We start from the raw sequence: 26,867 nt of genomic DNA on the forward strand, positions 1-26,867 counted from the left end.
GAGGGGGGTTCAGGATAGGGAACACTTGTACACCCGTGGCAGATTCATGTTGATGTATGGCAGAACCAATACAGTATTGTAAAGTAAAATAAAGTAAAAAATAAAAATATATATTGAATTCCAGGCAATAGTATTAAAATATTTTAAAATATTTTATCTCATTTCAAATTTTAATAGGAATTCTGATGGTCTAAAAAAATAAATGCTTGAGAATATTCAAATAAGTTTCAGGTAACTTATGAAAGAATATATTGGAAAGTTACACTATATTCAGAATCATGTTTTTACTCAGTATTTAACCCAATTTTCCCATTCCTATGGCTCTGGTAACAACAACAAAAACAACAACAACAAATTACCAGAGGAAAAAGTTGTATATAAAATATATTAGTTGAAACATTACTTGAAAATATATTCAAATATGCAACAGCTATAATAAAAATGTTAAAAATGTTTAGCAAGTTACTATATGTCAAAATAATAAAATATTTGCTTGTTAAAATGATTATTATAATATACCAAAATACTAAATATTTTCAGAAATAATATCAAGGGGGCAAAGCAGTACCCTGAATGGTATTCTAATAATAAATAGTGTTATTATGCCCTTAGAAAAGATACAAGGAACATATGCCAAAATTAAAATGTTTTTATGTGTTAATTTTTTAATGATTTTATTTCACATTTTTATCTTTTTCTACACTGTATCTTGAATAATTTTAAAATAAAGCTAAAATAATTTTAAGTTGCAAAGTTGATATTTTGCTAACTTTGATAAGAACTTATCAGTTTTTAAATTATTTTTTTAATCCAAAATAAAATGCTGTAGTGAACTACATTTTTCTTTATGGTAGCTACTAGAAAGATAAGCAAACAGAATAGACCTAGATAGATGAGAGATAATTCTCCATAAATCATATTTTCTTAATTTTCTACAGATAATGTACTCTCTAAATTTTGAAAATTTATGTTTACTACATAAAATGTTAATTATCAAAACAGATAAGGTTCTCATGAGTTTTACCCTTTTATGCATTTTAATGAATAGCTGTTTTGTAAGGTATCATATGACTAAAGGCTTATTTTAATTATTATAACAACATAGCATTTAAAACAGTCTTAAATGATGCATTTTTAAATTCATAAAAACTACAATTATTTCTTCGTATTAAACATTTTAGAAATTCCATTTTTGACCACTTTTCTATTACTCTTTTTTTTTTTTGGTATAATTTAACCAATCTTTGTCATTTCTCCTCATTCACTGTATAAAGCATGTTGTTGTTCAGTCGCTGTCATGTCCAACTCTCTAACCCCATGGACAGCAGCATGCCAGGCTCCCCTGCCCTTCACTATCTCCCAGAGTTTGCTCAAACTCATATCCATTGAGTTGGTGATGCCATCCAACAATCTCATCCTCTGCTGCCCCTTTCTCCTTTTGTCTTCAATCTTTCCCAGCATCAGAGTCTTTTCCAATAGTCCGCTCTCCACATCAGGTGGCCAAAGTATTGGAGATTCAGCTTTAGCGTCAGTCCTTCCAATTAATATTCAGGGTTGATTTTCTTTAGGATTGCCTAGTTTGATCTCTTTGTAGCACTAGGGACTCTCAAGAATCCTCTGGCAACACAATTTGAAAGCATCCATTCTTCAGCACTCAGCCTTCTTCATGGTCCAGTTCTCATATTTGTAAATGACTACTGGAAAAAAATATAGCTTTGACTACACAGACCTTTCTCTGCAAAGTGGTGTCTCTGCCTTTTAATAGATTACACAGACCTTTCCCTGCAAAGTGATGTCTCTGCTTTTTAATATGCTCTGTAGGTTTGTCATAGCTTTCCTTCCAAGGAGAAAGCGTCTTTTAATTTCATGACTGCAGCGACAATCCACAGTGATTTAGGAGCATAGGATAATAAAAACTGTCTCTGCTTTCACATTTTCCTCTTCTATTTGCTGTGAAGTGATTGGATGGGATGCCATGATCTTAGTTTTTTTTGAATGTTGAGTTTTAAGCCAGCTTTTTCACTCTCATCAAGAGGATTTTAAGTCCTCTTCGTTTTCTGCCATTAGGGTGGTGTCATCTACATATCTGAGATTGTTGATATTTCTCCCAGCAATCTTGATTCTAGCTTGTGATTCATCCAGCCCAGTTTTTCCTGATATACACTGTATATAAATTAAACAAGCAGGGTAACATTATACAGCCTTGATGTAATCTTTCCCCAATTTTGAACCATTTCATATTTCCATGTCTGGTTCTAACTGCTGCTTCTTGGCCCACATATAGATTTCTCAATAGACATATAAGGTGGTCTGGTACTCCCAACTGTAAGAATTTTCCACAGTTTTTTTGTGATCCAAACAGTCAAAGGCTTTGTTGTAGTTAATAAAGCAGAAGTAGGTGTTCTGAAATTCTCTTGCTTTCTCAATGAACCAATGAACTTTGGCAATTTGATTTCTGGTTTCTCTACCTTTCCTAAACTCAACTTCTATATCTGAAAGTCCTCAGTTCATGTACTGCTGATGCCTAGCTAGAATAATTTTAGGTGTAACCTCATTAGTATGTGAAGTAGCACAATTTCATGGTAGTTTGAAGAGTCTTTGGCATTGTCCTACTTTGGAGTTGGAATGAAAACTGAATTTTTCCAGTCCTGTGGCCATTGCTAAATCTTCCAGATTTGCTGACAAATGGAGTGTAGCACTTTAAGTGAATCATCATTTAGGATTTGAAATAGCTCAGATGGAAATCCATTACTTGCACTAACTTTGCTTGTAGTAATGCTTTCTAAGGCTCACTTGACTTTACACTCCAGGATGTCTGGCTCTGGGTGAGTGCTGACACCATCATGGTTATCTAGGTCATTAAGACATTTTTGTATAGTTCTTCTGTGTATTCTGCTATCTCTTCTTAATCTCTTATGATTCTGTTAGGTCCTTACCATTTCTGTCTTTTATCATGACCATCCTTGCATGAAATGTTCCCTTGATATCGTCAATTTTCTTGCCGAGATTTCTAGTCTGTCCTATTCTACTGTTTTCCTCTATTTCTTTGCATTCTTAATTTAAAAAGGCCTTCTTGTCTCTCTTTACTCTTCTCTGGAACTCTGTGCATGCTAAGTCACTTCGGTTGTGTAAGACTCTTTGCTACCCTATGGACTGTACACTGCCAGGCTCCTCTGTCCATGGGATTCTCCAGGAAAGAATACTGGAGATTGAACCTGCATCTCTTAAATCTCCTGCATAGGCAGACACATTGTTTAACACTGGTGTCACATAGGAAGCCCTCAGTTGGGTACATCTTTCCCTTTCTCCTTTATCTTTTGCTTCTCTTCTTTCCTCAGCTATTTGTAAAGCTTCCTCATACAATCACTATGCCTTATTGCATTTATTTCGTGGGGGTGGTTTGGTCACCACCTCCTGTACGATGTTACAAACCTCTGTCCATAGTTCTTCGGACACTCTTTCTACCACATCGAGTGTCTTGAATCTATTCATCGTCTCCAGTGTATAATCATAAGGGATTTGATTTAGGTAATATCTGAATGGCCTGCTGGTTTTCCCTACTTTTTTCAATTAAAGCCAGAATTGTTCAGTAAGAAGCTCATCATCTGAGTCACAGTCAGTTACAGGTCTTGATTTTGCTGACTGTATAGAGCTTCTCCATCTTTGGCTGCGAAGTATATAATCAGTCTGATTTTGCTATTGACCATCTGGTGATGTTGATGTGTAGAGTCTTTTCTTGTGTGGTCTTTTCAGAGTGTGTTTGCTATGACCAGTGTGTTCTCTTGATAAAATTTTGTTAACCTTTGTACAGTTTAATTTTGTACTCTAAGACCAAACTTACATTAATCTAGGTAGGTCCTTTGACTTCCTAGTTTTGCGTTCCAATCTCCCATGAGGCAAAAGACATCTTTTTTGGTGTTACTTCTAAAAGGACTTGTAAGTCTTCATAGAACTGGTCAACTTCCGCTTCTTGGGCATCAGCGGTGGGGACATCATTTCAGTTTAGTCGCTCAGTCGTGTCCAACTCTTTGTGACCTCATTGACTGCAGCATGCCAGGCTTCTCTTTCCCATCACCAACTCCCGGAGCTTGCCCATGTCCATTGACTCAATGATGGCATCCAACCATCTCATCCTCTATCATCCCCTTCTCCTCCTGCTTTCAATCTTTCACAGCATTGGGGTCTTTTCCAATGAGTGAGTTTTTCACATCAGGTGGCCAAAGTATTGGAGTTTTAGTTCAGCATCAGTCCTTTCAGTGAATATTCAGGACTGATTTCCTTTAGGGTAGATGTTTGATCCCCTTGCAGTCCAAGGGACTCTCAAGAGTCTTCTCCAACATCACAGTTCAAAAACATCAATTCTTTGGTGCTCAGCTTTCTTTATGGTCCACCTCTCACATCAATACATGACTACTGGAAAAACCATAGGTTTGATTAGATGGACCTTTGTTGGCAAAGTAATGTTTCTGCTTTTTAATATGCTGTCTAGGTTGGTCATATTTTCTTCTAAGGAACTAGGGTCTTTTAATTTATAGACTTGGATTACTGTGATGTTGAATGGTTGGCCCTGGAAACAAACTGAAATAATTCTATTACTTTGAGATTGCACCCAAGTACTGCATTTCAGACTCTTCTGTTGACTAAGAGGGTTACTCCATTTCTTTTAAGGGATTCTTGTCCACAGTAGTAGATATAACGGCCTTCTGAATTAAATTCCCCCCTTTCACATCCATTTTAGTTCACTGATTCCTAAGATACTAATGTTCACTCTTGCCATCTCTCCCTCACCACATCCAATTTGCCTTGATTCATGGACCTAACATTCCAGGTTCTTATACAATACTGTTCTTTACAGCACTGGATATTATTTTCACTGCTAGACACATTCACAACTGAACATCATTTCCACTTTGGTCCAGCTGCTTCATCCTTGCTGCAGCTATTAGCGTTTGCCCTCCATTCTTCAGCAGTAGTATATTGGACACCATGGCTCTTAGTTTCATTGAGTTATGCAATCCCCTTCACCACAACAAGGTTGTGATCCTTGAAGGGGTGTATAGAGCATACAAATTTATAATTCTTATATACAACTGGTAAACTAAATTATTTCTCTAAAAGTTATCATTTTATTCCTTTAAATGTTTTTTATTGATTTAAATTCTAATTTGTTAGACATTAACATAGTTATGTGAGCTCTCCTTTGGCTCATATCCTGTATGGTATATATATTTTCATTATTTTCTTTTCAACCTTCTGAACTTTTTTGAAGGTGTATTTCGACTGTCTCTTGCAAGCAGCTTATATTTAAGATTGCCTGCTTTAAGTGATTTGTGTATTTTCTACTTCCTAAAAATAGTTATGATGGCTATCACTCTTCCACGCTTTCCTTATTGGTCATCCTAGAAATATATACATACAAGAATATACATGACCTAGGAAAAATCGACTTTCTCAGTTTTCCCTTGGCTAATGCAAATATCTCAGAATGTGTTAACTATTCATTCCCCTCACAGTTTACATGCTCTTATTGCTTTTACTATACACACACACATTCAGAGTAAGACAACATATATATTCCTTCACACACTCATTTAGAGTAACCTACAAGCTTCTGTTTTCCATCCTTTTTCATTTCTATCTTCATCTTTATATGTCCATATTGTTGTTTTCTTTCTGTTTCCACTTGACGTCTCTACAGGTCAAATATTTGTTTAATTTTTGTTTCAAGGATATTTTCAAGTAAGCTTATATTTCTTAATTAGCACATATTCCTATGTTTTGAGTGACTATCTATTCTGGTTCAGGGATTTAACCAGATTTTCTCACTGTTTAGTTATATCTGTCTGTCTCTCTGTCTCTTCTCTCTCTTTCCCTCACTCACTCTCTTTCTGTCTCCCCTTCTCTCCTGTTTTGGCAGACTCTAGACTCTGCTTTTATTACCCCCAAGAATTTGACGGAAATAAGCTCTCTGAGTAGGTCTTCGTTGTCCAGCATCTTATTCCAGAACTGGCAGCTGCTCTTCTAAAAAAGGTGACCCCAAATTCTAGGCGGACCTCTCTTGTTTGTTTTGCATTTTAGTGGATGTTAACCTTATGATTTTTACTACTTGTTAGCTCTCAGATGTGTTCAAGAAAATGATTATTGCTTTATTCACCTTTTCTAGTTTGTCTGAGAGGGAACATTGGCTAGACTATTGGTTTGACTAAGAAGTCTGCCCTTCTTGAGTGAAATACTTTGCTTCTTGTAATATAAGGTTGGTAAGATCCAACTGTCTTGCTGAATATAGATGTTGCTATGAGTACATCATGAGAAACGCTGGGCTGGAAGAAGCACAAGCTGGAATCAAGATTGCCGGAAGAAATATCAATAACCTCAGATATGCAGATGACAACACCCTTATGGCAGAAAGTGAAGAGGAACTAAAAAGCCTCTTGATGAAAGTGAAAGAGGAGAGCGAAAAAGTTGGCTTAAAGCTCCACATTCAGAGAATGAAGATCATGGCATCTGGTCCCATCGCTTCTTAGAAAATAGATGGGGAAACAATGCAAACAGTTACAGACTATTTTCTTAGGCTTCAGAATCACTGCAGATGGTGACTGCAGCCATGACATTAAAAGACGAAAGAGATGTTATGGGGAGGGAGGTGGGAGGGGGTTCATGTTTGGGAACGCATGTAAGAATTAAAGATATTAAAATTTAAAAAATAAAAATAAAATAAAATAAAAAAATAAAAGACGCTTACTTCTTGGAAGGAAAGTTGTGACCAACCTAGATAGCATATTCAAAAGCAGAGATATTACTTTGCCAACAAATGTCTGTCTAGTCAAGACTATGATTTTTCCAGTGGTCATGTATGGATGTGAGAGTTGGACTTTGAAGAAAGCTGAGCACCGAAGAATTGATGCTTTTGAACTGTGGTGTTGGAGAAGACTCTTGAGAGTCCCTTGGATTGCAAGGAGATCCAACCAGTCCATTCTAAAGGAGATCAGTCGTGGGTGTTCATTGGAAGGACTCATGCTAAAGCTGAAACTCCAATACTTTGGCCACCTCATGCGAGAGTTGACTCATTGGAAAATACGCTGATGCTGGGAGGGATTGGGGGCACGAGGAGAAGGGGACGACAGAGGATGAGATGGCTGGATGACATCACTGATGTGATGCACATGAGTTTGGGTGAACTCTTGGAGTTGGTGATGGACAGGGAGGCCTGGAGTGCTGCAATCATGAGGTCACAAAGAGTTGGACATGACTGAACAACTGAACTGAACTGAACTGAACAGATTGTTCAGTCACTAGGTCATGTCTCTCTGTGACCCCACACATGACAGGCTTCTCTGTTCTCCACTGTCTCCTGGAGTTTGCTCAGATTCATGTCCATTAAGTCTGTGATGCTATGGAGCCCATTAATTTTTACTGCTGTATTGTTTTCCAGTGTTTACTCTTCAAATTTCCTGGCCAAAGGTTTTAAAAAGAGGTTTTTCTATTACAAAATGTGTTACTCTAAATATTTTCATAGATATCTACTGGTGTGTATGGGCAGATTGGTATTTTTTGACATTAAAAAAATTGGAGTATAGTTGTTTTATAATGCTGTGTTAGTTCTTTCGGTACAGTGAAGTGAATCAGCTATAAAGGTACATATATCCACTATCTTGGAAGAATTATTCTTGTATAAAAAGCTTAGTCTGTGGGAGCAAGTCGGATTCTTCCCCATAGAAAGGGTTTGCTTCAGCTACTTCTAGTAGCCAGATGCACTCCCAACAAAGAGTCATGGAAGTTCTCATATAAGAGTTTCAGGCTGATTACCACATTAGTTTTCAAACTCTAAAATCTCATAGCAATTTCCCATGTCCCAAGGAATATCAGCCCCTTTGGAATCTTGCAGTTTCAGAATGCTTTCTTGTACTCTGACCCTCTGCTGCTCCAACTCCTCACCACAGGCTCCTTTTTTCCATTTTTTCAAGTCCAGACTTTCAAGTATTTAATTATCCTCCCCCTGCTTGCTTCTGCCACTGCATCTAGCCACTAAAGCTTTATGCTTTGATCATGAAGACCTCATTCTGACCCTCTAGGGTATAGATCATGTTTGTGTACCTGTTTGCAGGAAAGCTTTTGAGATACTTCCTACATTCATTCTGACCTGACAGTTATGTGCAGTTCAGGTCTGGTTGTTGTGAGGTTGGAGAATTCCTTAGACTTCAAAGAACTTTCCCAATTAATCAAACAAAAGCTTTTCAAACATTCATCCTGTATGTATCATCAGCACCTGGCATATTGCCATGGCCAGTGACTTCACTCCAGGAAACCTGGAGAACCCAAATACTGCTAGAACACAGCAGCCTCACATTGGGTGCCAAAAACTGTAACCAGAAGTGGGGTCCTCCTGCTGCTCACTGCCCTAAAGCCAATAAAGAGCCAAGGTTGGTGGAAAGAGAAGTTTGCTTATTTTCGGAGGCTGTCAAAAGAGGAGTTGGAAGAGATCTCATGTTCAAAGGCCAGCTCCCCACCCCCTCAATCAGTGGGTAAGAGCTTTTTTGGCAGAGGGAGGGGGTGGGTACATGCAGAAAGAGCACAGTCGGCTCTGACAGTCATCTTGAAATTGGTTATGCGATGATCTGATCAGCATCATCTTGATTGTTTAAAGAACAGTTAATCTGCAGTTCCAGGATCGGTTTGTTCCCATTTCTCTGAGGCCAGTTCTTGCAACTGTGGCAGCTTATGAAAGGAAATGGTAACCCACTCCAGTGTTCTTTCCTGGAGAATCCCAGGGACAGGGGAGCCTGGCAGGCTGCTGTCTATGGGGTTGCACAGAGTCGGACACTACTGAAGCGACTTAGTAGCAGCAGCAGCATGTCATGGCTAGAGCGTGGTCATCATGTAATTAACTTTTTCCCCCTGGTGGAGGTTTCACTATCTGTAAGACAGATCATAGGATATGGCTGAGAATATTATCTATAACTCTTGAGGAAGAACTAAAGGTCCCTGCCTTTTCTTATTGACTAAACTATTATCATTTTGTCCTGTTTGATGGTTTTCCTTTGCTTCTGTATTTTCTCATTTTTCTGATTAAACTTATTCTTTGGTTACAGTTTTCCACAGACAAAAGGTAGGCTGAGGACATGGGGGAAGGAGCATAGGGTCCTGCTCTGTTTTAGTCTCCCCTTTTCTTTGAAGCTCCTCATACTTGAAAAAGAACAAGTGTGGAAAAAAAGGGAGTAAAGTTTTGGAGAGAGGTTAGTCATCAATTTGGCAGAGGAATGCAGTTTCAATTTGCATTTCTGCTTCAACTTTCCCTGGTTCTTTGAAAGACTGAGACAATGACCATTTGTTTATATTTTGCTGAAATGGGGTGTTCAGTTCAGTCATTCAGTAGTGTCCAACTCTTTGTGACCCCATGAACCGCAGCACACCAGGCCTTCCTGTCCATCACCAACTTCCGGAGTTCACCCAAACTCATGTCCATCGAGTCAGTGATGCCATCCAACCATCTCATCCTCTGTTGTCCCCTTCTCCTCTTGCCTTCAATCTTTCCCAGCATCAGGGTCTTTTCAAATGAGTCAGCTCTTCGCATCAGGTGGCCAAAATATTGGACTTTCAGCTTCAGCATCAGTCCTTCCAATGAACACCCACAACTGATCTCCTTTAGAATGGACTGGTTGGATCTTCTTGCAGTCCAAGGGTCTCTCAAGAGTCTTCTCCAACACCACAGTTCAAAAGCATCAATTCTTCTGCGCTCAACAGAAATGGGATGTAGGCCTGCCTAACTTGGGGAATGGATATAACGTTAGGGAAAAAATATCAAGTTCCAGGCTTAGAATCAGTATTTTGTATTGAGAAGATATTACCTCTCTTTTTAATTGCTTTGTCACTTGAACAAACATTTCAAATTTAGAAGATTACAATGAGGATGACAATCAGAATCCACTTTTGTACTATTCTCTGAATGTATTTTTTCTTAGTGGTTAAAGTAGATGTGTGGTATAAGTTCAATAGGCTTCTTGGTTAGCCTAAAGTCCAAACTAAATAATGTATAATCCAAAATGACTTCCCATACTTCAATATGTAAGCATTTTTAAAAATCATGTTCATTTTTTAATTGCAAATCTTTCCATAGATATCATTGATTGTCAATATATTTTTCCAACATTGCCAAAGTGGCTCAGTTGCCTGATCTGGGTCCATTCATTTATCACAGTACTAGGTCTATTTTTGTTTGTTTGTTTATATATTTGCCTACCTATACACATCCATACATGACCACAGGAAAAACCATAGCCTTGACTAGACGGACCTTAGTCGGCAAAGCAATGTCTCTGCTTTTGAATATGCTATCTAGGTTGGTCATAACTTTTCTTCCAAAGAGTAAGCATCTTTTAATTTCATGGCTGCAGTCACCATCTGCAGTGATTCTGGAGCCCAAAAAAATAAAGTCTGACACTGTTTCCACTGTTTCCCCATCTATTTCCCATGAAGTGATGGGACCAGATGCCATGATCTTCTTTTTCTGAAAGCTGAGCTTTAAGCCAACTTTTTCACTCTCCTCTTTCACTTTCATCAAGAGGCTTTTTAGTTCCTCTTCACTTTCTTCCATAAGGGTGGTGTCATCTGCATATCTGAGGTTATTGATATTTCTCCCGGCAATCTTGATTCCAGCTTATGTGAAGATTTCTTTGGAAGAAATCCCTGGGATTTCTTTGGAAGGAATGATGCTAAAGCTGAAACTCCAGTACTTTGGCCACCTCATGAGAAGAGTTGACTCATTGGAAAAGACTCTGATGCTGGGAGAGATTGTGGGCAGGAGGAGAAGGGGACGACCGAGGCTGAGATGGCTGGATGGCATCACTGACTCGATGGACGTGAGTCTGAGTGAACTCTGGGAGTTGGTGATGGACAGGGAGGCCTGGCATGCTGCAATTCATGGGGTCGCAAAAAGTCGGACATGACTGAGCGAGTGGACTGAACTGAACCTATACACATTGGGGAAAACTAATCAGACATGACAAACAAGTACAGAAAGGTTTATGTTGATGGAGAAATATTTTATAAGTACATATTTTATCAGCTATACCCAATTGCTTCACAAACATTTTACATGTGCTTCAAGCGATAAACTTAAAGCCAGCAGTAATATACATCATAAGCAGTTATATACTCTGTGACAACTTCACTAGACAATTTTTTCCATCTTGAACATTGGGTCAAAAATATGGTTAGGAGCAAAACAATAACTTTCCATTAGAATTCTCTGTTATCAAAAGCAGCTCAATATTCTAGGAGACCTTTGTTCTCTTTACAGAAAAAAAAGAAATCAGTGTCACATCAGTTTGCTGTTAATAAGGAAATTCATTTACCTAATTAAATTCAGTCTAAGCTTAATCATTCCTGACAAGAGACAAAATCCTTTTCTCAAAGTTCCTCTTTTGCAAACCATCTATCACACATTCTATATCAAGATTATTCAACCCCCATCCAGAAATAACCAAATGAAAAACAAAATTATCATTTTTCTCCATTCTTTATACTTCCTCCCACCAACAATACATATGCTATTTGCTTTGCATACTGAAGTGTTTTCCTTATTATTTTTATATATTGAAATTTCTAACCCTTAAAAATCTTAACAAAAACAAGAAACATGTAATTGAACTATTATACTAGCATTTTCTTATTGAAAAACAATATATTTCATAATCTCCAAGAAAATACATTTTTTATAGTACAATTTCTCTTTAAGATGGTATAAGATGTGTGTTTTATAAACTCAAACCCTCTTTTCTTCAACCAAGGCTGAAGTCTTAGGAAAAGTGGACTGTGTTTGCATTTCAAGGATGAGATGAGTTAACTTCAAACTTTCTCCTAGGTATATTTTTAGTCTCTTGAGGTCAGGATTTTGAAGAGAGTACTTTATCAAGCTAGATTTCTCTAACTGCATAGACAAAAAGATCCAGTTTTGGAGTTTCAAAAGAGTTTCATTTTAACCAATCTTCTTTGAAATCTAAAGAGCACTGTTAGCTACACAATGTTAAAAAAAATTAAAAATCCTTTCTTTAATCACAGTTTTGCAGCTTAAATTTTTCTAATGAAAAGAACTTGGGTTTCCCATTTTACAAAAAGACAACAGGGATACCATTATCCAAATGGAATACAAATTCGCACACCAGAAGACAGAATTATCTCGATCCTTCAAGATGGGACTCATACAAAATCCAAACAAATACATTCTCAACACAAATGGTCTTCAATAGAAGACACACATCAGAACCAAGTGGCAAAATACCCAAATAGAACTTCGTACTCAAAAGAGAAATTTTCCCTGGAGCAGGGGCGGGGGGATAGGGAACTGCTGGACTTATTAGGTCTTGTAGCTCATTGGCTCATGCAGATGCATCTTTCTGTTTCACCAGGGAAAATTCTAAGTTGGCAGCAGTGCTGAGCAAAGAAGAAACAGGGAGGTGCCTCAAAACAAATGGTTTCAGCATCTGCTAGGAGTATTCCACCAAATCTCTCTCTCAGGGCCAGCTAGTCATCACAGAGCGGTGGCTTCATGGCCACCATCCCTGCGCACTGCAGGGACCAGCGGCTTTGCCCTGGAAATCCCAGGAGCCAAAGGTCACAAGAGCACAGCAATCACACACTGGGAGCCCCATACTGTTCTCATAACCATCCTGGCACATCGCTGCAGCCAGTGGCTTTACTCTAGGGAACCTGGAGGACCCAGACACTGCTAGAACCCTGCTGTTCCACTTTGGGTGCCAAGAAACTGTTACCAGAATTGGGGTTTGTCTGCTCACTGCTCTAAAGTCAACAAAGAGACAAGGTTGGTGGAAAGGAAAGTTTACTCTTTTTCAGAGGCTGACAAAAGAGAAGCTGGTGAGTGAACTCATTTCCAAAGGGTGACTCCCCACAATGACAATCAGGGAGTAAGAACTTTTACAGGCAGAGGGAGGGGGCTACATGCAGAAATAGCATAGTCAGCTCTGACAGTCATCTTGAAATTGGTAAAATCAAGTGATCACAGGTGGGCTGATCAGCATTAATCTTGATTATTTTAAGAGCAGTAAATCATCAGTTCCAAGGTCAGCTTCTTCCCTTTTCTCTGAGGCCAGTTCTTGGAATTGTGGCACCTTATGTCATGGCTGCAGTCTGGGCATCATGAAGTTAAAGTCTTCCACTTGCTGGGGTTTCAGTATCTGTAAGACAGCTCACAGGATATGGCTCAGAATATTATCTGTAGCCCTTAAGAAGAAACTAAAGGTCCTTGACTTTGTTTAATGACTAATTTTTTTTTGTCCTGTTTGATTGATTTCCTTTACATCTACATTTTCTCACTTCTCTGATTAAATTTATTCTTTGGCTAGTTTTTCTACAGAAAAAAAGGCAGACTGAGGACATAGGGAGAAGGGTCATAGCGTCCTGCTCCACTCTATACACACACACACTCACACCCCCCCACACACACACACATGCGCGCGCGCGCACACACACACACACACACACACACACACACATCTACTGTTCACTTCTCAATACCAAGCACATAGTTCCATATTTGGGACTAGGTCCACAGCAATATGGAAGAACTATTTTTCAAACCTGATTCTTCTGATGTTTGTATTCTGTCCTTTCTGTTTCATAAATGCTGTATTTCCAAAATAATTTTTACGTATTAAATTCTTCAAATCTACTGGGGACGTCAATAAACTCAATACCTTAGGATTGCTGATTGAATTGATAAGGGAACTTAGGAAGTGAAAATGAAGAAATTTCAATATCCCTCTGTTTCATTGTTTAATATCTTTGCAACCTTGGTAAATCCAAATATCTCAAGGAGCTTAGCTGATTGATTAAAAAGTTATATGTACTGTACAATTTGAATCATTTAACAGACTTAATTTGTCTTTACAAACTCTTAGAAATTAGATGATTAAATTGAACTACTCATTGTGCTGTACATATCATATTACTGTTGAAAGGCCAACTTGAAAATTGGAGAGTATATGTATATATAATATTTACTAAAGAAAAAAATATATAACATCTGATAATTGACTTTTTCTGGTCCAGCGTGCTTTGATTCTGAGTGCACTTTTTTGCCATATTTAATATATAATATAAGCACTGTCTTGCTGTACATGAAACCAAAGCATTAATTTCATTAAATTGTTTAATATCTGACATGTATGTATTCTAAAATCTTCACAGTTGAGGGGAAAATCTAGTCTTTTTATCTTATAATATAAAAACCATCCTGAAATAGAAACCACTATCTACCTTAGGAATAAAAATCCAGAATTCTGAACATGGAATATTTATGAGGAAATTCACTAAGATCAAATGACACATTCTTTCTTTATCTAATGCTCCCTGTTCATCTATTACTATTAAGTCCTGTATAGACAGTGAGTTCAAGGGACACAGCAATGATTGAGGAACCCCCATGGTGCTTCAACCAGCCCTTGCCATTAATTATATACTCTAAAGTGGCATATTAGGAATCCTAGGAAGTGTCTTTGCTACACAGGCAAAAAAAGATGATTGGAAAGATATGATGCAGGATGCGAAGTCACTGCTACCCCATGAAGTCAAGTGATAAGAACATTGTGATTGACTATATGCAAGGCCACTGTTAAATTGAGCAGAATCAAGACTTGCAGAAAACACTGGAGCTGGCAATTAGTAAGTCATATTTTGTTACATGCACAAACAGCAGAATATATTTTATGAAACATATAGCAAAATAATCATGCAAAAACTAAGAGACAGTGTGGGAAGGAAAGAAAAATATTTTTGAAGTATTTTGTAGTTAAGTTTCCTATGGTTTTAATCAGACACATGGCAAATATATTAATGCCAATACAGGAAAAACTTTTAGGATTGTAACCAAAATAAAAAGAACAATATCCTCAAATAACATTCCATGAGGTACAGAAATATACTGGAATCCTCAACTCAGTTTTTGAATAATGAAATCACCAACAGATTTTGAATAATTATGATATTTTAAAGGTGACAAAAACATTGAATGAAAACAATAATGTCACAAGTATATCTTTAAAAATTTGTGCTTCAAAATAGATATATAAAAATTTTCCAGATATAGAAACCTGTAGTTTATAATAACAGAAAATTATTTTAGATTTCAACAGAAATCTTTTTGCTCCAACAAGCATTTCACAAACATATAGGTCAAGTAAATTTAATGTATCATTTTATATTTTTATGAATTCAGAAATAATTTATATTAGAATCATTTAATGTCTTGAAGCCATATTAATGTGATTTCCACATTTTTCTAACAGACAAACTTTGATATTCCTTATAATTACAATTGTTCTTATCAATTTTTTGCATTACACGAATTTAAATTATCTTTCCGCTCCAGAAGAAATAGCATCTCCAAGTCATTTATTCTTTAATTTATTCATTTTTAATTAATATCACCTTCTGCTGCTTTTTCAATCATGGGTAGATTTTGTTCCATTCTCTCAAGGACATCACATTCTAGTGAATGAGTGTGTTGACTGTCAGTCACTCAGTTGTGTCTGATTCTTTACTACCCCATGAACTGTAGCACACCAGGCTCCTCTATCCATGGAATTCTCCAGGCAAGAATACTGAAGTGGGTAGCCATTCCCTTCTCCAGGAAATCTTCCTGACCCAGGGATTGAACCCAGGCCTCCTGCATTGCAGGCAGATTCTTTACCATATGAGCCATCAGGGAATAAGAGAGGGATATAAGCAAACAACTGGACACCATTAGAGATAGATTAAAGGTAAGAAGAAATACTTGTCATTGGGTAATCTAGCCTGGGATGGATTGAGAAGTCTTAAAGAATGCAGAATTCAGCCAAGAGGACATAGATGAGACTTTCAGCAGAAAGAATACTGTGAGGTAAGGAATAGAAATTAGAAACAGGATATGATGTTCAAGGGACCACAAGGAACTTCCTGTTAGTGGAATGCAAAGTACTGAAGAGCAAGTAGCCAAATCAGATGGTGTTACTCTGATACTGGGAACTAGAAACTAACATATTTCATGAACAGAGATCAAAACCATGAATAGACTGTGAGCAATCTAAATCCAACAATGCATACAATTATTCATGAGCCATCTATCAAGGTTTGTGAAATACAAAATTAAATATTTAAAAATCAATAAATGCAAATCACAGTACAGATAGAATAAATGAGAAAACTGTATGAACATATGATAAATGCAGCAAGACATTTGAACAAATTCAATTATCAATCATGATATGATTTCCTGGTATTCTAGAAACAGAGTAAAATAAAATTGTCTTCAATTTGATCTCTATCATCATGAAAAGCCTATAGATAACGTCAAATAATATTTCTTCTCAGACAACAAACCAAGGACATCTGAACTCCACTTTCATGTAACTAAGCAGAGTTAGTCCTAAATACTACAGTATGACAAGAAAAAAAAAAAAATAACCAAAAGGTGTACAGATAGCCAAGGAAGAAGTAAAGCTATCTATAAAGAAATGACATGATTGTACATATAGATTATGCTGAGAATTCTACAAAAAGGATTTAAAACTAATGATTCAGGAAGATCATAGGATCCAAGCTCAAAGTACAAAAATCAGTTGTAAATCTATATACAAACATTGAAAAATGGGAAACTTAAAAAATTCAGTGCCATTTTTAAGGTGGTTCAGTTCAGTTGCTCAGTTGTGTCCAATTCTTTACAACTCCATGGATGCCAGCATAGACCCCATGTACCCCAGGCCTCCAAGTCCATCACTAACTTCCTGAGTTTACCCAAACTCATGTCCATTGATTGGTGATGCCATCCAACCATCTCATCCTCTGTCATCCCCTTCTTCTCCCACCTACAATCTTTCCCAGCATCAGGATCTTTTCAAATGAGTCAGCTCTTTACATCAAGTGGCCAAAGTATTGGAGTTTCAGCTTCAACATCAGTCCTTGCAATAAAATACTCAGGACTGATCTCTTTTAGGATGGGCTGATTGGATCTCCTTTTTTAGGCGTTAGTTCTAAAAGGTCTTATAGGTCTTCATAGAACCGTTCAGCTTCAGCCTCTTCAGCATTACTGGTTGGGGCATAGACTTGGATAACTGTGATATTGAATGGTTTACCTTGGAGATGAACAGAGATCATTCTGTCATTTCTGAGATTGCATCCCAGTACTGCATTTCGGACTCTTTTGTTGACCATGATGGCTACTCCATTTCTTCTGAGGGATTCCTGCCCGCAGTAGTAGATATAACAGTCATCTGAGTTAAATTCACCCATTCCAGTCCATTTTAGTTCACTGATTCCTAGAATGTTGACATTCACCCTTGCCATCTCTTGTTTGACCACTTCCAATTTGCCTTGATGCATGGACCTGACATTCCTTGTTCCTATGCAATATGGCTCTTTACAGCATCAGACCTTGCTTCTATCACCAGTAACATCCACAGCTGGGTATTGTTTTTGCTTTGGCTCCATCCCTTCATTCTTTCTGGAGTTATTTCTCTACTGATCTCCAGTAGCATATTGGGCACCTACTGACCTGGGGAGTTCCTCTTTCAGTATCCTATCATTTTGCCTTTTCATACTGTTCATGGGGTTCTCAAGGCAAGAATACTGAAGTGGTTTGCCATTCCCGTATGCCTGGGACCACATTCTGTCAGACCTCTCCACCATGACCCAACCATCTTGGGTGGCCCCACATAGCATGGCTTAGTTTCATTGAGCAGACAAGGCTGTGGTCCATGTGATTAGATTGACTAGTTTTCTGTGAGTATGGTTTCAGTGTGTCTGCCCTCTGATGTCCTCTTGCAACACCTACCATCTTACTTGGGTTTCTCTTACCTTGGGCGTGGGGTATCTCTTCAGGCTGCTCCAGCAAAGCGCAGCAGCTGCTCCTTACCTTGGATGAGGGGTATATTCTCATCGCCGCCCTTCCTGACCTTCAACGTGGGATGGCTCCTCTAGGCCCTCCTGCGCCCCCGCAGCCACTGCTCCTTGGACTTGGGGTTGCTCCTCCCAGCCGCTGCCCATGGCCTTGGGTGTGGGGTTGCTCCTCCTCGCCGCCGCCCCTGGCCTCAGTGTGGGGTGGCTCCTCTCAGCTCCCGCCCCTGACCTCAGACGCTGGGTAGCTCCTCCCAGCCGTCGTCCCTTGTCTCAGACAGGGTAGCTCCTCTCAGCGGTCGCCCTGACCTCGGACATGGGGTAGCTCCTCTCGACCGCACTTAGTGTGCTGGTCGCAGCCACCTGCGATACCAGACCACCTGACCTGCCTCTTGAGAAATCTGTATGCAGGTCAGGAAGCAACAGTTAGAACTGGACATGGAACAACAGACTGGTTCCAAATAGGAAAAGGGGTATGTCAAGGCTGTATATTGTCACCCTGCTTATTTAACTTAGATGCAGAGTACATCATGAGAAACGCTGGACTGGAAGAAACACAGGCTAGAATCAAGATTGCCAGGAGAAATATCAATAACCTCAGATATGCAGATGACACCACCCTTATGGCAGAAAGTGAAGAGAAACTAAAAAGCCTCTTGATGAAAGTGAAAGAGGAGAGTGAAAACGAAGATCATGGCATCCGGTCCCATTACTTCATGGGAAATAGATGGGGAAACAGTGGAAAGAGTGGCTGACTTTATTTTTTCGGGCTCCAAAATTACTGCAGATGGTGACTGCAGCCATGAAATTAAATGATGCTTACTCCTTGGAAGAAAAGTTATGACCAACCTAGATAGCATATTCAAAAGCAGAGACATTACTTTGCCGGCTAAGGTGCATCTAGTCAAGGCTATGGTTTTGCCTGTGGTCATGTATGTATGTGAGAGTTGGACTGTGAAGAAGGCTGAGCGCCGAAGAACTGATGCTTTTGAACTGTGGTGTTGGAGAAGACTCTTGAGAGCCCCTTGGACTGCAAGGAGATCTAACCAGTCCATTCTGAAGGAGATCAACCCTGGGATTTCTTTGGAAGGAATGATGTTAAAGCTGAAACTCAAGTGCTTTGGCCACCTCATGAGAAGAGTTGACTCATTGGAAAAGACTGTGATGCTGGGAGGGATTGGAGGCAGGAGGAGAAGGGGATGACCTAGGATTAGATGGCTGGATGGTATCACTGACTCAATGGACATGAGTCTGAGTGAACTCCAGGAGTTGGTGATGGACAGGGAGGCCTGGCATGCTGCAATTCATGGGGTCGCAAAGAGTCGGACATGACTGAGCGAGTGGACTGAAGTGATTGGATCTCCTTGCAGTCCAAGGGACTCTCAAGGCCCTTCTCCAACACCACAGTTCAAAAGCATCAATTCTTCGGTGCTCAGCTTTCCTTATAGTCCAAGTCTCCCATCCATATATGACGCCTGGAAAACCCATAACCTTAACTAGACAGACCTTTGTTGGCAAAGTAATGTCTCTGCTTTTTAATGTGCTGTCTAGGTTGGTTATAACTTTCCTTCCAAGGAGTAAGCGTCTTTTAATTTCATGGCTGCAGTCACCATCTGCAGTGATTTTGGAGCCCCCCAAAATAAAGTCAGCCACTGTTCCTACTGTTTCTGCATCTATTTGCCATGAAGTGGTGGGACTGGATGCCATCTGAATGCTGAGCTTGAAGCCAACTTTTTCACTCTCCTCTTTCACTTTCTTCAAGAGGCTCTTTAGTTCTTCTATGCTTTCTACCATAAGGGTGGTATCAACTGCATATCTGGATTATTGTTGTTTCTCTTGTAACAAATCATAAAATATTTTTAAATAAATTTGACCCAGATTAATGCAAAGCTAGAGAATTTAAGACAAGTTTGTATTGGTAAAAGGACAGACATGTAGAGGAAGGGACTAGAATAGAGTCCAGAAATAAAGCTACACATTTATGGCCGATAGATTTTCAATAAATGTACCACATCACTGAATCAGTAAAATGTAATACTTTCAATAAACTATACTGAAAAGTTATTAATATAAAAAAGCTAAACTCTTACCATACACCATATACAACAAAAAGTTAATTATAAATGGATCCTAGACCAAAATAAAAGAGCTGAATTTATAAAACGCCTGAATGTGACACATACATTCAAGGGATTAGATCTGATAGAGTCCCTGAAAAACTATATATGGAGGTTCATGACATTGTACAGGAGACAGTGATCAAGACCATCCCAAAGAAAAAGAAATGCCAAAAGCCAAAATGGTTGTCTGAGGAGGCCTTACAAAGAGCTGTGAAAAGAAGAGAAGTTAAAAGCAAAGGAGAAAAGGAATGATATGCCCGTCTGAATGCAGAGTTCCAAAGAATAACAAGGAGAGATAAGAAGGCCTTCCTCACAGATCAATGCAAAGAAATAGAGAAAAACAACAGAATGAGAAAGACTAGAGATCACTTCAAGAAAATTAGAGACACCAAGGGAACATTTCATGCAAAGATGGCCATAATAAAGGACAGAAATTGTATGGACCTAAGAGAAGCAGAAGATATTAAGAAGTGGCAAGAATACACAGAAAAACTATGCAAAAAAGATCTTCATGACCCAGATAACCACGATGGTGTGTACATCAACCTAGAGCCAGACATCCTGGAATGCAAAGTCAAATGGGCCTTAGGAAGCATCACTACAAAGAAAGTTAGTGGAGGTGATGGAATTCCAGCTGAGCTATTTCAAATCCTAAAAGATGATGCTGTGAAAGTGTGGCAACTCAATATGCCAGCAAATTTGGAAAACTCAGCAGTGGCCACAGGACTGGAAAAGGTCAGATTTCATTCCAATCCCAAAGAAAGGCACTGCCAAAGAATGTTCAAACTACCGCACAATTGCACTCATCTGACACACCTGCATACGGATTTCTCAGGAGGTAGGAATGATGGTCTGGTATTCCCATCTCTTTAAGAATTTTCCACGGTTTGGTGTGATCCACAGTCAAAGGCTTTGACATAGTCAATAAAGCACAAATAGATGTTTTTCTGGAACTCTTCTGCGTTTTCAAAAGAGATCCAACAGATGTTGACAATTTGATCTCTGGTTCCTCTGCCTTTCCTAAATCCATCTTGAAAATTTGGAAGTTCATGGTTCATGTACTGCTGAAGCCTGGATTGGAGGATTTTGAGCATTACTTTGCTAGTGAGTGAGATGAGTGCAATTGTGCTGTAGTTTGAACATTCTTTGGCATTGCTTTCTTTGGGATGGAATGAAAACTGACCTTTCCAGTCCTCTGGCCACTGTAGAGTTTTCCAAATTTCTGGCATATTGAGTGCAGCACTTTCACAGCACCATCCTTTAGGATTTGGAATAGCTCAGCTGGAACTCCATCACCTCCACTAGTTTTGTTCCACAAAGGATCAGAAAAATACAAAAAAGTGAGGAAAGAAGGAATCTATTCCTTCTGTGTATCACTGTTTGACCAGGGACATTTCATATCATCTTCTCTGGCCCTCAGACTGGAATTTACATCATTGACTTATCTGGTTTTCAGGTCCTTGGACTCAAGCTGACATATACTACATGTGTTTCTGGGTCTCCAGCTTATGGAAAGCAACTTGTCTGACATCTAAGCCTCTGTAATTGAATGAGCCAATTTCTTGTAATAAATTTCTCTCTCTCTCTCTTCATATATAATATTGATTCTATTCCTCTGGAAAACTCTGACTAGTATAGAAAGTGTTCCTTCCTTTTCTATTTTTTAAAGAGTTGTGAAAAATAGGGATAAATTCTTGAAATGCTGAGAATTCTCCAGTGAAGCCATCTGGGCCTTTTCTTTGGGGGAAGTTTTTGAATTACTAATTCTATCTCTACACTTAATATAAGTCTATTCATTTTTTTTCTTTTTTATACTTCAAAGTTGCTAATTTGTACCTTTCCAGCAATGTTTCATTTTACCAAGATTATTTAATATATGTTAGCATACAGTTGCTCATGGTATTCCCTTATAAATATTTTTGCCTCTGTAAATTCAGTTGTGTAATCTCCTTTTCATTTGTGATTTTAATACGTTGTTCTTTTCTCTTGGTCAATATACCTTAAAGTTTTTCAATTTTGTCAGTATTTTTTAAAGAACCAAATAGAGTATTATTGATTTTCTCTATTTATCTTCTTTTTTAAAATTTTGTCTCTACTCCTTATTATTGATATTTTCTCTTTAATGCTTGATTCAATCCAGATTGTTCTTTTTATTGTTCTTTTTTTCAAGATGTAAATTTATATTACTAATTTCAAATCTTTTCTCTCTTTTTTAAATAGGCATTTATAGCCATTAATTACTTTCTAAAAGCTTCTTTAACTGCATTCATCTCAGAGTATTGTCTAGCTTCCCTTGTTTCTTCTTTATTTGTTACTTAGGAATATGTTAATTTTCACATATTTGTGAATATCCTACATTTTATCCTGTAATTAAAAAATTAATTATAGTAGATTGGATAGCATTGTTTGTATGATTTTGTATTAGACATATATATGCATATGTATTGGGCATTCCTGATAGCTCAGAAGGTAAAGAATCTGCCTGCAATGCAGGACACCTGCATTCAATCTGTGGGTCAGGAAGAGTCCATGGAAAAGGGAATGACTACCTATTCCAGTATCCTTGCCTAGAGAATATCATGGACAGAGGAGCCTGGTGGGCTACAGACAATGGGTTTGCACAGAGTTGGACACGACTGAGTGATTAATACATACATATCCATGTATATGTATTAGTCCCCCAGACAATTTGGCGATCTTTGCAATTATGTAACTTAAAAAATTCAACTTTGAATGTACATCTTAGGTAGAGACATAATTGTCATGTTATCCTGATAGACTGAGCATTTTCTCATTTAAAGAAAATTTTTTTTTTCTTTTTTCCTCCATTGACAGTTTTGTCTTATGGAATGTTTTGTCTGATATTGCTGTAACCATCCAAATATGTTGGTTATTTATTTTGTGATAAATCATTGATATTTCAGATTTTCTTTCCTTCCCATTCTACTTCCAATATTGTGTCCTAGTAAATGGGGAAGTTTACTGTGGCCTTGTGGTAGCAGGGAAGGCAATCTTAGATTTATGTAGTATTATGTGAATCTGTATGAGTCTTAATGACAATAATGCCCCTTGTCTGGCTGTTCAATACATGTCCTGCGGGCTTCTGTTGTGCATCTACAGAACTCGAGATACTTTCACTTTCAATTAGCTCTTGAGATGGTCTCCTCTTCGCTGATGGACTCCCATCTCAAGTCTCATTGTTTTTGCCCCTTGAGGTCTGCCTGTGACACTCTTATACAATTCTTCAGCTGATAACTCAGTCCTTTAATAGTTTTCTGCAAGCGTGTTTTTCTCCGTTACAGAGCACCATATCAAGCTCACTAACTGCCTTCTAGGCTACCCCACTCCAGTATTCTTGGGTTTCCCTGGTGGCTCAGCTGGTAAAGACTCTTCCTGCAATGCGGGAAACCTGGGTTGAATCCCTGGGTTGAGAAGATCCCTTGGAGAAGGGAAAGGCTACCCACTCCAGTATTCTGGCCTGGAGAATTCCATGGACTACAGTCCATGGGGTCACAAAGAGTTGGACACCTCTGAGCAACTTTCACTTTCATAGCTTTGTAACCTGTCACTTTAAATAGCACACTGTGGTACACTTTGTGTCTTGGAAACCATGCCCAAACACCAATTTTATTCTGATATTCTGCAATGTTAGGGGAAAAGAAGGTTATATATAAAGAAAATGAGAACGAGGGAGGAAGGAAAGAAGGAAGGAAGGAAGGGGATAAAGGAAAGAATTGGCTGTCGGAGTTAGGGAGGGACAGAAGGAGAAGGGGAGGGAGGAGAAAGAAAAATCAATTTGTTCTCAGCTTCTTCAGGTTCCCTCCTTAGGTACTCTGGCTCAGAATTAGGAAGTCTTGAATAACCATAATAATCTATGGTTATTATCTACAATGTTTTATCTACTTTGATCATTTTCTTATTCCAAAGTTTGGGCTTTTTCCTCTTTTTCAACTGTTCAAAAGCTTCAATATGTCATACTCTCCTTCATCTCAGTGATTATCTATCATCCCTTCCTTAAGATTCTATAGAAATAGTTTTTGGAGGTAGTAATAAAGGGATGTTAATAATCAAACACATGGGGTTTCTGACATTATTAACATTTTAGTAAATTAGATCACAAATTATCACTGCAGATTTTTACTGTGCTTTTAAAATAAATCATTTTTCATTAACTCTTATCCAAAATGTCACTGGCACACTGAAATATTTAAGATAGATAAGCAATATAAATTTGCACACCACATAAATAGATATTCATAAAATTAATAAATAATTATATATTTGAAACAATTTTTATATTTATTTTTGATGTTCAGGCAAATTGACAGTTATTGAGCTGATGTTTATTCAGATTTTAATCATTGCATATATAGTCTCTATCTTCTTTGTTTTCATTTATTTTTCTATTGTTCAACCTATTGTGAAGCACACTGTTAATTTTATATAAATAAAAAGTAATTTCTAATTTGTTAAAAATATTATGTATAGTATCATATATGGTTATATATGATTATGTAATATCTAACCTATAACATAGATAATATTTATATATGATATAGTTTATATAACAATTTCAGCCTTTTTATTATAAATTACATTATTTTAAATTACTAAATGATTTTGTTCACAATACGGGAAGAATTTGACATTTTCCTTTTTCTCACAAAACTTTTAACTTGAAAGATTAGATTATGATTATTTGAAGACAGTCTACTCAGAATCTGTACCAAAGAATGACTTTTATTTTGCAGTTTAAAATTGTGACTAGTTTCTAATAAAAATTTGAACAGTAATAACAGTAATAAGAATAGAAAATTGGAGTTCAAAATTTTAAACCACAAAGGAAATCTGTAATATTGCTCCCAAATTTAATCAAGTAACATTTAAAATTTTAATTTTTTACTGTATTTTCTACTTGTTATATAGTAGGACCAAGAGGTTGTGGTTTATGCAGGTAACTACTATAACTTTATTTATGATACTTGAAAGGAAAATGTAAATATTATTGAAAAATATACAATATTCAAATGTCTATAATTGGAATAAGACCTTACTTTTTAAAGTTTCAGTTCAGTTCAGTTCAGTAGCTCAGTCGTGTCTGACTCTGCGACCCCATGAATCGCAGCATGCCAAGCCTCCCTGTCCATCACGAACTCCTGGAGTTCACTCAGACTCACGTCCATCGAGTCAGTGATGCCATCCAGCCATCTCATCCTCTGTCGTCCCCATAAAAATCAAGATCTTTATATAGTTAAAAACTCACAGTACACAGGGAAATATATATATTTCTTTATTCCTTGGTCGCTAAGATGTGTCCAAATCTTTTGTGACCGCATGGACTGTAGCCTGCCAGGTTCCTCTATTCATGGGATTCCCAAGGTAAGTGTACTGGAGTAGGTTGCCATATCCTTCTCCAGGGGATCTTCCCCACCCAGGGCTTGAACTCACATCTCCTGCATTGGCAGGCAGTTTCTTTACCACTGAGCCACCAGGGAGGCTCACATATTCCATTAGACAAATGATAACAAAATTTTCATATTCCCAGGACAGATGTGAAGACACACAATTGATATATCCAAAATGTCTAATTCCTAAGAAAACAAATAAGGTTAAAATCTCTTTGAAAAATAGGATGCTGAGAAATTTAAACTGAATTCCATCTCAGATCTTTTATACAATAATATATAATAAAAGGAAAGGAAATCTGGGAAAATACTAAGATGTGAAGAAGGAATTACAAGAATGAAACAGAACTATAACAGCATCAGGTCTATTAAAATTATAAATAGTATTTAAGCTACTTGGATTCAGTTCATTCAGTTCAGTTGCTTAGTTCAGTTCAGTTGCTGGGTCGTGTCCGACTCTTTGTGACCCCATGAATCGCAGCACACCAGGCCTCCCTGTCCATCACCATCTCCTAGAGTTCACTCAGACCCACGTCCATCGAGTCCGTGATGCTATCCAGACATCTCATCTTCTGTCGTCCCATCTCCTCCTGCCCCCAATCCTTCCCAGCATCAGAGTCTTTTCCAATGAGTCAACTCTTCTCATGAGGTGGCCAAAGTACTGGAGCTTCACCTTTAGCATCATTCCTTCCAAAGAAATCCCAGGGTTGATTTCTTCAGAATGGACTGGTTGGATCTCCTTGCTGTCCAAGGGACTCTCAAGAGTCTCCTCCAACACCACAGTTCAAAAGCATCAATTCTTTGGCGCTCAGCCTTCTTCACAGTCCAACTCTCATATCCATACATGACCATAGGAAAAACCACAGCCTCGACTAGACGGACCTTAGTCAGCAAAGTAATGTCTCTGCTTTTGAATATGCTGTCTAGGTTGATCATAACGTTTTTTCCAAGGAGTAAGCGTCTCTTAATTTCATGGCTGCAGTCACCATCTGCAGTGACTTTGGAGCCCCCAAAAATAAAGTCTGACACTGTTTGCGCTGTTTCTCCATCTATTTCCCATGAAGTGATGGGACCTGATGCCATGATTTTCGTTTTCTGAATGTTGAGCTTTAAGCCAACTTTTTTGCTCTCCTCTTTCACTTTCATCAAGAGGCTTTTTAGTTCCTCTTCACTTTCTGCCATAAGGGTGGTGTCATCTGCATATCTGAGGTGATTGATATTTCTCCAGGCAATCTAGATTCCGGCTTGTGTTTCTTCCAGCCCAGAGTTTCTCATGATGTACTCTGCATATAAGTTAAATAAGCAGGGTGACAATATACAGCCTTGACGTACTCCTTTTCCTATTAGGAACCAGTCTGTTGTGCCATGTCCAGTTCTAACTGTTGCTTCCTGACTTGCATGCAGATTTCTCAAGAGGAAGGTCAGGTGGTCTGGTATTCCCATCTCTTTCAGAATTTTC

The sequence above is a fragment of the Ovis canadensis genome, chromosome 12 (genome assembly GCF_042477335.2).
Source record: "Ovis canadensis isolate MfBH-ARS-UI-01 breed Bighorn chromosome 12, ARS-UI_OviCan_v2, whole genome shotgun sequence".
NCBI lineage: Eukaryota > Metazoa > Chordata > Mammalia > Artiodactyla > Bovidae > Ovis > Ovis canadensis.